General features: G+C 30.4%; 1 pseudogene; it reads left to right on the top strand.

Moving 5' to 3' along the window:
- The window catches only part of LOC115704003 (pentatricopeptide repeat-containing protein At3g53360, mitochondrial-like), a 56,455-nt pseudogene extending 43,924 nt beyond the window's left edge, over positions 1-12,531 (top strand).
- Positions 12,532-16,995: the final 4,464 nt, after the last annotated feature.

Here is a 16,995-nt window from a genome sequence, read left to right as displayed (position 1 = left end):
TTAGTCGAAATTTATTTTTTCAACTAAATTTAAATAATTTTCAAAATATATTTTTTCTTTATTTTATTAATCAATTTTCGAAATTTCATTTCATAATGCAAGATGATTTTGAATTTATCTTGAAAAATAGATTAAGTTGTAAATTAATTATTTATTTTAATTAATTTTTGGACCAACTTAAATCAATGATTTTTTCATTTATTGATTAATTTAAAATAAATGAATTAAAGTATATTATTAGAAATTGAATTAATTAGTCAAAGGAAAATCTAGATAGGTGATATTTTTGCTTGAAGTATTTTTCTATGTAATTATTATTTAAGTATTTCGAAAAACATAAAGTTTTTATACTTTCTTTTTCAAAATACAATAAATATATTCTCATGAAAATTTATTTTGAGTTACAAATTAATTGAATTAATACAACTTAAATAATTGTCTTAATATTTATATATCAAAATTACTACTGAGATGGAAATAATTCAATTTATTTTATCACCATCTAAGTATAATTTTATAAATATTAAATTAAATTATAATTCAGAATTTTAATTCTAAATTCGATATTTGATGAATATATTTTATTATAAATAATAATGAAAATACATTTTAAAATAATGAGATTTATTATTAAGATATTCGATCTCCATTGTTTGTTTTACATCGCGTTTGTTTTAGTGAGTAATCCTCCCTAATGGAGGAACGTTCATTAGCAATTTCGCACCGTTTAATCTAGAAAGATAAGTAGTTTGTAAGTGTTTTATATGGTATGGATCACCCTAATGGTGGCGACCATATTTGACTTGCAAATTATGAAACAATGGTGGAAGCTCATAAGATAGAATTGCCTTGACTCTCGCCTAAACGGGACAACGCTGAATTCCAATCTTGATCGAATAAAAGGTTGCTAGAATGTTCAACATTTTAGATGAGCTCACAACTCTATTCAATGGATGGTAGCTTTGACTCTCGCCTAAACGGGACACTGATATCAGTTTGTTGAAAACCTTGGAAATTATTTAGGATTGTATGTTTTAGTATTTTCACTTGTCATTCCTACTTGCTATATGTTTAATAATTTCTGAATTGTGTATGAATTTATATTGAACCATGTTATTTTCTGTTATTAAGTTGTAGTTTAATTTCGAATCTTCATTGTTGGTCTAACTTGGTTTGTTTATCTAATGAGATAAATCCCTAGTGAATTTTCACCATTAGACATACATAATAGTGTTAGATCTCGAAAGATAAGTAGTTTGTAAGTGTTTTATATGGTATGGATCAATTGATGACACCTTAGACTAGTATTTTTACAATATGAAACAAGAAGATTATATAAATAAGATTACTTTGACTCTCGCTAATCGAAGCATCGTTGGATTCTTATTTTTAAACGAAATTATCCTAATTCCTCTTAGCTTATTTATTTCGAATTAGCTCAATAACATATCATTGGAAGAATGGTCTATATATATCATTTCATGTCATTCTATCTCTTAAGAAATTGAATGACATTTTTGATTATTTTCCCGAAATTCTATCACAATATGATATAAATCCTCAATCTTAGACATCTCCTACTTGTATGGGCAAATCTGACTTAGAGTTTAAATTAGTAGTGGTGGTCCAAGAAAGAATTACTCATTATATTTGGTATAAATTTAAGTCTTTGACTTTAATTTTAGATTCCAAACAGAAATTTTCTTATATTTCTATTTCCAGAATACAATACAGTTATACTTTCACAAGTGTTTAATATCCATCTTCTATTAATGGATTCAAAACTGTATATTAAATATGGAATATGAGTTTAATATTCTTTGACCAAATCCACTTGCACTACTCTATGAACTCATTGAAGTAACTAAACTTAAGTCATCAAAGGACACAACCACATTTTATTAATCTATGGCTTTTGTATCTTGTTCATAGTGGTTTTGACAAGATCAATCTCTGCAAAGAGTTTATATGCCTATATCCACTGAAAGTTTTTCATCTCATTCGTAGATGGATGTACATTCAGGGGTGGATATGAGTTTTTCGTTGTATTCTTAAAACGATCACTCTAGATTATACCTTATGCAAAGAAATTTGAAATGTTTGAAAAATTTCATTAATTTCTAGCAATGGTTAACCATTAAGGTAAGTGGTTAAAGATCTTGCGAACTGATAGGGGTGGAGAAATAGTTAATAGATATGCAGTTCAAAGATAATTAAATTGATTTTTGAATTATATCCAAACTTACCTCCCCAGAAATTTCGATTTGCATATTGATGATTAGTTACTAGTCGTTGCCTAAGTCTTTCTATGGTAATACAATTTCAGAATGATGTAATGGTTGTATACTTAATGTAAATCATTACTAGATTCATGGATGACCTAATCAAAATCTTAAGAAAAGCTAGAACTGTTAACCATGGTTTCTTAGCTATCCTAAGTGATTAGGGGTGGACCATCCCATAGTCAATAGATAAGAAAGTGTTTGTTTAAACAAATACTACTTTTCTAAGAAAATGACTAAGTCTGAAAAGTAGCAAATAAAGGAGATATTTATTTTTTGATTCCAAAAGTGTTCTATCATCTTATTTGACATATGATGATGCCACTGCCTCTGTTGTCTTGTCACAACCAAAGAGGTTAATACCATTTAGTTTTCTTAGACATAATTCACAGTACCTTGTCGTAGTGGGAGAGTTTCTAAGAACTCACCTTCTTATGACTTGGAAGACACTAGTGATTAAAATCCATTGTGAGTTTAAACAAGTAATGGATTGTCTAGAAACTAAGAAGAAAAGCCAATAGAACTATGGTTTAATCCATTCACATGGAATAACCTAAAGTTTTCTATTACAAGGACATAAAAGGAAATTTTCGTTAATAAGTCTATTAAATGGACTTAACAAGATTTCCTGTTCCTAGTATTATAGGTTTGAGTTTATCTAAACCTATGGCTTATGCTACACCTGGTAATTACTTACTCTAATGCAAGCAACTTACTTTAGTAAGATGCTGAAGCATTTTCTTTTTAATGGCAATCTATAGAAGCTTCACAACTTCTTAGGCATAGATTTTATTTATCTAAGGAAAAGTCTCAACTATTCTAGAAAAGATAAAGCCATGAAAGAATTTCTTAAATCAATAGTGAGAGGTCTTAGATATGCTTTTGTATGCCTTAGACCAGACACCTGCTGTTGAGTGGGAGTAATGAGTAGGTATCAGATTATTCCAGGAGAAGAACATTGGAAGACAATCAAGTAAATCTTAAGATTAAGAAGATGAACTATATGTTAGTCAATAAGGGTGTATTTAAAACTTTTAGACTACACAACATCAGATTTCGAAATTTTTCTTTGTGTTAGAAAATCTTTCTGATAAGATGGTGATTACTCTGGGGGTGGAATAGTAATTTTGGAGAAGTGTAAAAACCTATCTGAAGTCTCTAGGTCTACCAGAAAGGGACTGAATGTTAAAGTTGCAGGAAAGGTACTTATTCAGTCTAAGGAAAGTTCTATACATCTTTGGCACCATTCCAAATTGCCTAAACTACTAGTGTTAATTTCTTGATTAACCAAAAGTAGTTGCCAAAAGGTATAGAATCCAGTATCCCAAAAAGAGTAGACATATAGAGAGGAATTTCACATTATCAATGATGCATACAAGTGTTGGAAATATTTTACCAGGATCTAGATTTACTACCAAGTATGTTTCATTAACATCCTAATATGAATTCTAAAACAATGAAATAAACACATAAGAGTTTAAGAAAACCTTACATTGGGTGCAGCAGAATATAATGACTCCTTCCATTCAGATCTCTAGCCCTTGATTCCTTTCTGTAGCAGAGCATTATCAAGATCTGAATCTGGATCTCTTTCTCTCCTTCTTTGATGCTGATTTTTCACAGTCTTACATGCTATGATTGAGATACCACTTGATGTGTGTGGGCTCTACTCTATCACTCAAGGAATTTTGAAACCTTTAGAGAAGAAAAGAGAGAGAGGGGCGGCTAGGCTTTTTCTGAAAGAAACAATATGCAAAGTCATGAAGCCAACACTTTCTATTTATAGAATGCCATCTAGGTTTAGGTTAGAATTGTATGGCATTAAAATAATGGAAAAATAAAATGGTAAAAGGCTTTGCATAGTGGGCGGCCATTTAAGGAAATTGGGCCTCACTTTGCAACTTTCCCATTTTGTTATTTTTCATTCCCATTTTCTCAAAAATGCCAATTTTCCAATTAAACCATTTAAATGTCAATTCTAATTATTTAATAACTAAAAATTAATTATTAAATAATATTGTAATTTAATATATTTATTAATTTAGACATGTAAAGTCTCTTAATTAATAAATAAACCTAGAATCTATTTTCTTTACAATTTTGCCCTTGCTTAGTGAAAATTCATAAATTAGACATAGTCTAACTTTAGAATTATAATTGATTAAACAAAATCAATTAACTGAGTCTTACAAGCAGTATGGTCTCAACTAGTATGGGGACCATGGGTCTATATAACCGAGCTTCCAATAAGTCGAACCGAATTTACCAAGTAAATTCCCTAACTTATTAATTCCTTATTGAATCCACACTTAGAACTTGGAATTGCACTCTCTGTCATATAGAACGCTCTATATGTTCCATGATATAGATACGTCACTAGTTATCCATTGTTATAATCCTAATTTGATCAATGACCCTCTAATAGATGATCTACATTGAATAGGCACTAAGTTACCGTTACACCTTCAATGTATTTTATCCTTAAAACACTTAGCTCCGTATAAATGATATTTCAGCGAAGTGAAATGAGATCTCCACCATTTATCTCTGTTAAGCCAAGCTCGAAGGATATCATCGTTACACTTCTAAATTCCTATAGAAGTTATAGACTCCATATTTATGTTAGCGCTCCCACTCAATTATATTATCATGTTCCCAAAATATACGTATCACCCTGACCCAAAAGTAGGCTTAACTAACAAATCAAAGAACATGTATAATACTCTTGAGATCGAACCTAATCATATCAGGATTAAGATCATTTGATCTAGGATCAACAGGTGATATTGAATTAAATAGATATTACGGTAAATTTTAATATATCTAATCAAAGTTCAATATCGGTCCCTTTCGATGTATACTCCATACATCCGATACTGGTAAACTTTGCCAATGCCCTTGAAAGGACAACACTTATCCAAGGTGTAAAAATACCTATCGCTGATTATCATGTCAGTCTAAATCCAGTGAACTGATTAATCGGGAATAAACTTTCGAACATATAATTAAGATCATATTCCACTGTGCTGACAACACTATAATCTTTAACAAATTCATATGTTCTGGACTTAATTCATACATTATATACATATAATCATGAAATAAATCATGTGAACCATGCAAAATAAAATATTATTTCTGATCTTATTAATAAGTAAATCTGATTATATTGAAATGAGTTTTATTTAGGGCACAAAACCCAACAACAAGAACACCTACAACATAAAAACATGCTTTTTCAATCTTCAACTTCAGCGAAAAATTCCAGATTAAAGGGGTAGGAAGACTACCTCAAGCTCTACTCAAATCCAAGCACCTAAACCACTAAAATCCTAGCATGATCCAAGGAAATTTTCAAGAATTAACCAAATTGATGAGATGAGAAAAAGAGAGGGTGAGGGAGTCGGTTTAGGGCCAAGAAAATCAGAGAAGAAAATGTCTTTTTCATTTTACAAAATCCTATTGGTTGAAAATAAATTAAATGGTCAAAAAAACCAAAATGCCCCTAGGGCCATTATATAACATATGCACAACTCAAGGGCAAAGTTATCATTAATCAAACACACACAATTCAAATATATTTCAAATTATTCAATCAATTATAAAATGCCAAAATAAAATCCCGAAAGTGTATTTCGGTCCCGAATTTGGTTCAGCCCGAAATATCCAATTGTGACTAAGATGCGCCGATTTGTCAGAAAATATTGTAGAAGGACAAAATAAGTATACTACATAATAATATAGTCCATAAGCTTGCTATAACATCAAAATTACAGTTTTACCCTTCTTGGGTCAAAATTACAAAAATGCCCCTAGCTCACAAACGGGATCTTAACATGTCATTAATCAGTTTAATTCACATATATTTAATTATATCATAATATAATTCCACATAAATACACATTTAACTAGTTAGGGTTCACTAATCCATCTGTCTTAATCTTAGGGTATTACACTGACCTTATTACATACTTAACGATAACCAAGTAATCGTCCAACATTTTTTTGCAAGTAACAGGTGAGAGCATGAGTTTATTCGAGGCTCTGGGGTTTCTTCCCCACCTATGAATTCCTTCGTCTTCCTAAACCTAGCTCCCACCAACAAAGTAAGTCACTTCACCCTTATTTTTTGTATTTCTTTTCTTTTCTTTTTGACTTCTTGACTCTTTGTAAGTTTGTGATTGTTTTAACTCAAGGGAAGGAAATTTTCCTTTTTGATGCAGACTAGACCAGTAACTAAGCCATAGCCTACTGCTGAGAAATCAAATAGAGATTTACAAGATGACTTTTGAGTTCAATTACTGTACACAAGACTTGAAAATAAATATTAGTTGATTTTTTGCACGATTCTACAAATAAAAGATCTTTAGAAGCTACACGAGCTGTCCATGGTTTTGTGTTAAAATATGGCTTTCCAGAATCAAACTTGCTAGTCCTGTTAAATCATGTAACGCACGCTTATTTGAAATGCATGGACAGTGCCACCACTCATCAAGTATTTGATAAAATGTCTGAAAGAAATATATTCTCTTGGACTGCTATGATTGTTGGGTCTACCGAGAATGGGTTATTCTTGTTGGGTTTTGTGTCCTAAATAAAACTCATTTCAATATAATCAGATTTACTAATTAATAAAGATCAGAAATCATTTTATGTTGCATGGTTCACATGATTTATTTCATGATTATGTTTAATGTATAAATTCTACTAAGTCCAGAACATATGTATTTGTTCACGATTATAATGTTGTTAGCACAGTGGAATAAAATCATGATTATATGTTCAAAAGTTTAATTTCCTGATTTGTCAGTTCACTGGGTTTAGACTGACATGATAATCAGCGATAGGTATATTTACTCCTTGGATAAGTGTTATATCCTTTCCAGGGCATTGGCCAAGTTTATATTTATCATATGTATGGAGTATGCATTGGAAGGGACCGATATTGATCTTAGATAAGATATCATAAACTTACCGTTATATCTTTCTAAGTTAATATAAATGGTTGATCTTAGGTCTATGGATCTTAATCTTGACATGGTTAGGTTCGATCTCAAGAGTGTTATTTGTGTTCTTTGATTTGTTAGGTAAGCCTACCTTTTGGTATGGGTGATACGTACATTTTGGGAACATAATAGTACAATTGAATGGAAGCGCTAAATATAGATATGGAATCTATCGCTTCTATAAGTTCTTAGAAGTGAAACGATGATTTTCTTCGAGCTTGGCTGAATAGAGATAAATGATTGAGATCTCATTTTAGTAATTATATTAGTTTACTAAAATATCATTTATAGGTAGCTAAGTGTTTTGAGGATAAAATACATTGAAGGGTAGAACGGTAAATTTGTCCCTATTCAATGTAGATCATCTATAGAGGATCCTTGACTATTAGGATTGTAACAATTGATAATCATAACGTATCCATATCGTGGTAATATATTGTTGGGTTTTATGCCCTAAATAAAACTCTTTACAATCTGATTAGTTATCAATATAAGAAATTTGAAGTGATTGATGTTTGCATGAATTTTACATGCTAATGGTTTAATATGTTTAACATGTTTAATATGTTTATTACATTCATACACACAAAATCAGTTAAATCCAGATCATATGTTTATTCACAATTACAGTATCATCAACACAGTGGAATGTGATTGTGATCATATGAATCAAAAGTTTTGGTCCCTGTTTCATCAGTGTTATTGGATTTACACTAATGTGATAATCAGCGATGATGTGTACTTACACTTGGAGTAAGTGTTATGTTCTTTCCAGGACATTAGTAAAGTATACTAGTTTCGAATGTATGGAGTATACATTGGACTGGACCGATATTGCAACTAAGTTAAGATATTACAAACTTACCGTTATACATATCTTTCCAAGTCAATATCAGTAGTTGATCTTAAGATTGAAAGAATCTAAATCCTGATATGCTTAGGCTCAACTCAGGAGTGCTATTCATGTTCTTAGATTTATTAGTTAAGCCTACTTTCGGGTCAGGGTGATACGTATATTTTGGGAACATGATAGTATGATTGATTGGGAGTGCTGAACATAAATATGGAATCTATAGCTTCAACTGGTGTATAGAAGTCAAGTGATGATTCCCTTCGAGCTTAGCAAATAGAAGTAAATGGATAAGCTCTTGTTTAACTGACTAATTATTAGATCACTAAACACCATTTACAGGTAGCTAAGTGTTTTAAGGGGCAAAATATATTGAGGGGTGAGAACGGTAAAGAAATCCCATCTCGATGTAGATCATCTATATAGAGGATCTTTAAATCACAATAAGATTATAACAATGGTTAAATGAGATAGTATATTGATATCGTGGAACATACAATATGCTCTATATAAGTCTGAGAGTGCAATTCTAAGTTCTAAGAGTGGATTCAACGAAGAATTAATAAGTAGGAATTTACTTGGTAAATTTGGTTCACTTATTGGAAGCTCAGCATATAGATTCATGTTCCCCATTCTAGTTGAGAACATTCTGCTTGTAAGACTGATTAATTGATTCGTGATTGATAAATTATAATTCTAAAGTTAGACTATGTCTAATTTTATGAATTTTCACTAAGCAGGGGTGAAATTGTAAAGAAAAGAGTTTCTAGGTTTATTTATTTATTAATGGACTTTATATGTCTAATTAATAATTAAATTAAATGACAATATTATTTAATAATCTATTTTAGTTATTAAATAATTAGTTTTGGCATTTAAAAGGTTAGAATTGGAAAATTGGCGTTTTTGAGAAAATAGAGATAAAATTTGATAAAACTGCAAAATCAAGTGAGGCCCATTTATACACCTTGGCCGGCCACTATATGGAGTTTTTCAAATTAATATTTTCATTATTTTAATGCCAAATAATTCCTAACCTAAACCTAGTAGTTGCCTTTAAATAGAAAGTGATGGCTCAGTCACATAACATGCTTTAACAAAAGTTTTCACAAGCTTTTCTGACAGAAATTTCTCTCTTCAGAAAAACTGAGCCTTCCCCACTTTCTATACCTTGGCCGAAACCCTCTCTCTCTTTTCCCTTCATCTTTTTCGTGACCCTAGTGAAAGAGTAAGTGCCCACACACAGCAAGCAGTAACTCAATCATAGATTGGAAGACTGTGAAGGATCAAACTTGAAGAAGAAGGACATTCGGGCTCAGATCTTGATTATACTCTGCTACAGAAAGGAATCAAGGGTTAGAGATCTGAGTGGAAGGAGACATTAATTCCATTTTGCATCAATGTAAGGTTTTCTTAACTTTATATGTGTTTAATTTATCGTTTTAGAAAGTTCATATTTAGGATGTTTAAACAACATACTTGTGAGTAGATCTAAGATCCTGGTAAAATAATTTCCAACATATATAGCATTCTATATAACTGAGAGTGTATTCAATTCCAAGTTCTATAGTGGTTCAATGAGGAATTAATAAGTTGAGAGTTTACTTAGTGAATTCTAGATCTACTTATTGAAAGCTCGGTTATATAGGCCCATGGTCCCCTCACTAGTTGAGATAATACTGCTTGCAGACTCAGTTAATTGATTTTAATTAATCAATTATAATTCTAAAATTAGACTATGTCTTATTTTATGAATTTTCACTAAGCAAGGGCTTAATTGTGAAGAAAAGAGATTTGGGGTCAATTTGTTAATTAAGAGACTTTGTATGGTCTAATTAATAAATTACATAAATGACAATTTTATTTAATAATTAATTATAATTATTAAATAAATAGTTTTGGCGTTTATAGGTTTGAATTGGAAAATATGGTATTATTAAAAAGAAGAATAAGTGGTTGAAATAAAGTGGAAAAAATATAACTAGAGATTGGCTCACTTAAGTGTACGACCAAGTGTAATTTATTGTGCAATATTTTATTCTTCTTTTATCCATATAATTCAACCCTAAGCCCTAGTTGAAACACTATAAAAGGAACATGATGCCCTCATCTCATCCACTTGAACTTTTGTCAACTTGACTATTCCACCAAACCTAGATGAGAGAGTTCCTTCCTTAGTTGTTTCAAACCTCCTTCATTGTTCTTCACTTATAATTCGAACCCTTAGTGATGAGTGACATGCCCACATATAGCAAGTCAAGTACTCAATCATAGTGAGTAAGACGGTGGTAACCAAACTCGAAGGAGAGAAAGAGATCTAGGTTCAGATTTTGATAATGCTCTGCTACCAAAAGGAATCAAGGGCTAGAGATCTTGAACAAAAGGAGTCATTATATTCTGCTGGAATCAATGTAAGATTTTCTTAAACCCTTATGTGTTTATTTCATTGTTTTAGAGAGTTCATATTTAGGATGTTAATCAACATACTTGTTAGTAAATCTAGATCCTGGTAAAATATTCTCAACAATTCTATGATGGGTTTGAGTTCTTTTGTGAGATGATGAATCATGGAATCTTTCCAGATAAGTTTGCGTATTGTACAATTCTTCAGACATGTATTGGTTTGGACTGTATTCAATTGGGTAAAATGGTACATGCTCAAATTGTTGGAAGTGGCTTTTGATCTCTTACTTTTGTCAATATATCTCTTCTTAACATGTATGCGAAGTTGGGCTCCATAGAAGATTCATGTAAGGTGTTTAGGAACATGAAAGGACATAATCAAGTCTCCTGGAATGCTATGATATCAGGATTCACATCAAAAAACCATCACTTAGAAGCGTTTGAATTTTTTCTCAAAATGAAGAATGAGGGAATTTCACCTAATATGTACACCATAATTAGTGTCTCAAATGTTGTTGGTAAAATAGGTGATACTGACAAGGGTAAAATAGTTCAGGCTTATGCTTTTGAACTTCATCTGGATTCTAACATTAATGTGGGAACTGCTTTAATAGACATGTACTCAAAATGTAAGTCTTTGTCTTATGCGAGATCCATTTTTGACTCAAATTTCACTAGCTGTGGAATTCATACCCCCATGGAATGCAATGATATCAGGCTATTCACAATGTGGGTACAGCCAATTAAGCTTTGGAACTATTTGTAACCATGTATGAGAAAGGTATTTGTCCAGACCTTTACACGTATTGTAGTGTGTTCAATGCAATATCTGTTGTAAAATGTACAGGTTTCATAAGGTAAGTTCATGGAATGGTTTTGAAGTCTAGATCAGTGTTCAAGACAAGTGTTTCCAATGCAATTGTTGATGCATACGCTAAATGTGAGTTACTTGAAGATGTAAGGACAACTTTTGATAGGAGGGAAGAAAGAGACATAGTGTCTTGGACAACCTTAGTAGTGGCTTATTCTCAATGCTCTGAGTATGAGGAAGCACTTAAGACCTTCTCAAAAATGAGGGAAGATGGGTTTATACCCAATCAGTTTACTTTTTCTACCGTGCTTGATTAAGTGCTAGCCTTTCTTTGCTTGATTATGGCAGACAAGTCCATGGTCTTTTATGTAAGGCTGGCCCGGATGCTGGTAAGTGTACAAAAAGTGCTCTTATTGACATGTATTCGATCCAAATGTGGCTTCATAACTGAGGCAACAATTATTTTCGAGAGGATTCCCAACCCTGATACTATTACATGGACTGTTATAATATCAAGTTATGCTCAACATGGTCTTGTGGAAGATGCTCTACTACTCTTTAAAAGAATCGAGCAAATGGATGTGAAGGCAAATGATGTTACCTTATTGTGCATCCTGTTTGCTTTCAGCCACATGGGTATGGTAGAAGAAGGTTTACTTTACTTTCAACGAAAGAAGGAATGTTATGGTTTGGTCTTTGGTCGTGTCGGTCGCCTTGCTGATGCTATTGACTTCATAAAAAAGATACCTATTGAGCCTAATGAAATGATCTGGCAGACCCTATTGGAAGCATGTAGGGTCCATGGAAATATTGAGTTGGGGAGTATTCAGCTACTTATGTTCTTCTTTCCAACACTTATATGGAGGCAGGGAGTTACGAAGATAGAATTAGTTTAAGACATATGATGAAAGACCAAGGTGTAAGAAAGGAAACAGGATGTAGTTGGATTTTTGTCAAAGGTGAAGTCCACAAATTTTATGCAAGAGATCAACTACATCAACAAAAGGACCATGTATATGCTAAGTTGGAGGAGTTAAGGATGACAATCAATTCAATGAATTATGTGCCATATTTGAGCTACGAATAGTAACTGAAGTTGGACAAAAACTTGAGTTGCTTGGCGGAATTAGGATTAGCAAAAAGACTTGCGGGGAGGTCAGAGCCCTGACCCGACGGGGCGGCTATGAGAGCTAAAGGAAATTTGTCCTCCATTGTGTTAGCTAATCTGTTGTAGAGGTCCTCTCTCTCTCTCTCTCTCTCTCTCTCTCTCTCTCTCTCTCTCTCCTTTTTATGACTTCTGTAAGAGCTTAGATTGTCATCGTGTTTGAGTAATTTCGGTTTAAATGTTTTATTATCATTGAGTTTTATCATTTCTTTTGTATAAATTCTTGTCATCAATCTTGCTCCATTTTCGAACTTCGATCAATACTTTTAACCAATTTATTATAAAGAGTTATTATGTTGTGTACTGAATTATTTCACTGTTTGTTCTTTATCTAAAATGAAACGTTAATGTTGTTCAGACATTAACCTAAGGTTTATGATATGACGATAATATTAGTCCTAAGTTTAACCTAAAGTTTTGTAATGCCAATTTTGTAAGACATATCTTGACTATTTTGGTTGAGACCATCTTATCTTGCTTCACCTCTTAATCAGTCTTTGACTACTAATTTCAAGATAATTTTGTTTATCTAAAGTTTAATATATATTTAACAGTTGTCAACTACTACTTTTGATTAATTGTGTTTGTTCTTTGTTAATTATTAGTGCCATTTATGTAAATATATGACAATTGTCTTCCCTATGTAAGGTGAGGGCCTCTAATAATATTATTGGTGCCATTTATATACATTTGATCTTGAGGCAATTCTAGAAGAAATACTATTTCTTATCCTTTTTGTCGATTAGATAATTATATTAATGAAGTTTGTACATGCTTGTGGCAATTAGATCCAAACTTTTTAATAGATTTCGTTATCATATTTTCTTTTAATTTTTTGCATGCATCATTATTGTATTTCGCCAAATAAGTTATTGATTGTGATTTAGACAATATGATGTGGAGTATGTTCTTTCAACAAATACACTATAGGTACAATATCTGTAATTACAAATTTACAATCTCTTAGTATCACTGGAGATGAAATAATGGATAGATGTAAAAAGAAAAATAAAAAATTATCTATTTGTTCATTCTTTTTCATCAGATTATTATAAGTTTCCTGTTGCTTAAGCTTAAGTGCCAAAATTTTAGAAGAAAGTAGGATCTTATCTTTATTATCTGTATGTGATCATTTTATACTGCGAAAATTGATTGTAAAATATAAGCAGTGTGTAGTTACTAGAGAAAAATGGTTGGGAGAGAGTAGTAAGGAAACTAAACATTTATGAAATGATACTGGTATGAAAGGAATAATTTTTTATGAATCCTAATACCAAATCCTACAATCACCTACAATCTTGATCCAGAATTAGGAAAAAAAAATAGCTAGCTCGAAAAATTATTTTAGATGATTATCTTTTATTGGTGGTTGAGAATAGTGGTTTTAATGACAATTTATAAACTATTTTTTTAATATTTCAAATGGTGTTTAAGAGACATTTTATAAATGACGGAAGTTGCATAGTATTATGAGCTTTAGGTATAGGTATGTGTCATGCCCATACCATACGATGCTCACTACTACAATCTAAGCCTTTAGCTTCCCTTTTTTCAATCTAATTTATAAAAAGGGAAGCTAAAGGGGGTGAAAATATCTGCATTGACATTTAGAGGCGGTTTTTTGGTAAAAACCGTAGGTATAGAGTGTATATATATCTATGCCGTCGGTTGGGGGTTGGGAAAAATCAGGGTTTTTTTATATAACCCTATGGCGTCGGTTATTAGGTATTAACCGACGCCATAGGTGCCACCTTTATTCGACACGTGGCACCTATGGCGTCGGTTAATACCTAATAACCGACGCCATAGGGTTATATATCAGACCCTTTCTGCTTCGTCTTCCTCACTTCCTCATTTCACACCTTGCTGAGCACGAAGAACAGCCACCCACAGCAGCCCCAACCCACGAAAAAACCCTCGCCAACCACCACTAAAACAACCTCATTCACCCTCATTTCTTAACCATTTTACCCCATTTTTGTCTTAAAATCTTCTATTTTCTATACCTAAACCTATACTGTAAAAAAGTTTAGTTTTTTTCCCCTCTATATACCAAACCGAACCTATTATAAAGAAAGGTGGTGGGTATAACTCCGGCCACCGATTTTAGCGGAGAAAACGTTGAGTCTCAACGTCCATTAAGGTATAAATATGCTTTCTATTCATTTTATTTGTGTACATTGGTATTATTTCGTTTTTGTAAATTTTTTTAGAATTTTTTTATTTTATTAATATTATATTGTGTGTGTTCTAGAGGTGGTCGGATTTTTGTAGCATTTTATCGCCGGATTGCGTTTATAAGGTAAATATTTATTAACTTGATATATAATATATATATGTATATACTTTGTGTTTTATTATTGAATATGTGTTTATATATATCTTGTGTGTATATACTATTTGTGTATTTTGTGTATTTGTATTGTATATATATTTGTTGTGAATGAGAATGAGAGGTAGTAGGAATTTAATTAGTTTAGAGATAAAATTTTTAAAATAATGGTAGTGTGAATATATAATTGATTATATATGTATATATATTTATATGTTATTTTTTTAAAAATTAACTATGGAAATTAGTAACTAGCTAGTAACTTGCTACTTTATTTAATAACTAGTAAGTAATTTAATAATTAAAATTTTAAATTGGTTGTATATTGCATTATGTTATTGGTTGTGTGCTAATATTTGAGGGTCGACATATTTCGGTGTTGATCGAATTTGCAATAGGTATATCCATCCACTAACCTTTTGTTAGTATAAATAATTATCAATGCATGCTTAGTTGAGTTTGAATATCTTAAATATTCATCCGTAGTGAAGTAGGTTCTGCGAATACATGTACTGCGGTCGGATGGGTGGATAAATTTTGTATTGTTTATGTTAGTTTCTTTGTTCTGTATTGTTATATTTGTTTTGTTTATTACTTTAGGCACTTTTAAAATTTTTGGGAACGTCCAATTACAGTCGTTATGCTGCCAAAATTTCAGTAGAATTTGGATCAAATTTTATTATAAAAAACATAAATGTTAAAGGAAAAGTACATAACATAAATAACTAGGTTATTACTCGCTAGTTGTAAGAAATTAGGTGACATAACACATTCATATTTGACTCAAAACATGTTCGTGTTAGTAGGTCTTTATATTTGACTCAAAACATGTTCGTGAAATTAGGTGACATTTGTTTTGTTTGTTACTTTAGGCACTTGTCTTGTATAATCTAATTGATGTGTCTATGCATTTATTATACTTAGTAGGTCTTTATATTTGACTCATAATATGTTCGTGTTAGTACCATGATTATCAATGTCAAAGTTCATATTTGAAAGGTTCTCAAATTTTGTTTATTAATGGTATTAGGAAAATGTTATTAATAGATTTAAATTTTTTGGAAACGTTCAATTATAGTCGTTATGCTGACGAAATTTTGGTAGAATTAGGATAATATTTGATTTTCGTTTCTCTTAAACTTGGTTGTTAGGATTTTATCGGAAGTGACTTTATCGGAAGTCAAGTACATAATTTTTGGTATAAGGTATGTTTTCTTTAACTTACTTTTATAAGAATATTTTTTATATATATTTAGATAATCCTTAAATACTTAGAGTAATTTTCGAATAATATTAATACATAGGATAGATATTGTTGAGTGTTAATGATAGATATAGTAAGCTAAAAAAAATACAAAAATATTGGGATAATATACTAATTATTATACAAAACATAACTTAAAAAATTATAAAAATAATAATAATATACTAGAAAAATATAAACCCATATTATAAAATTTAAATGTATAGAAATATTAAATTACATAAAAATTAAAATATTACACATTATTTTATTATTCAATAAACTAATTATTATACAAAACATAACTTAAAAAATTATAAAATTAATACTAATATACTAGAAAAATACAAACCCATATTATAAAATTTAAATGTATAAAAATATTAAATTACATAAAAATTAAAATATTACACATTATTTTATTATTCAATAAACTAATTATTATACAAAACATAACTTAAAAAATTATAAAAATAATAATAATATACTAGAAAAATACAAACCCATATTATAAAATTTAAATGTATAAAAATATTAAATTACATAAAAATTAAAATATTACACATTATTTTAATATTCAATATACTAATTATTATATAAAACATAACTTAAAAAATTATAAAAATGATACTAAAATACTAGAATACAAACACATATTAATTATAAAATATAAAATATTAATAAAAAAATACCTAATATACAAACATATAGAGCAATGTAAATTTGTATTTATTTAACTTTTTAATTTAATTTTATTTATGCTTTAATTTAATTTAATTAATAATACAAAAATAAATTTAGATTTTTAATAAATGTAAAAAAAATATATTAATGAAAGCTGAAAAAAATTTTAGGAAACCCCTATGGAGTCGGTTATTTTATAAAAACCGACGCCATATGTAC

The sequence above is a fragment of the Cannabis sativa genome, chromosome 1 (genome assembly GCF_029168945.1).
Source record: "Cannabis sativa cultivar Pink pepper isolate KNU-18-1 chromosome 1, ASM2916894v1, whole genome shotgun sequence".
Taxonomy (NCBI): Eukaryota; Viridiplantae; Streptophyta; class Magnoliopsida; order Rosales; family Cannabaceae; genus Cannabis; species Cannabis sativa.
The sequence above is the reverse complement of the archived record's forward strand: the minus strand, read 5'-3'. Positions and strand labels throughout refer to the sequence as shown.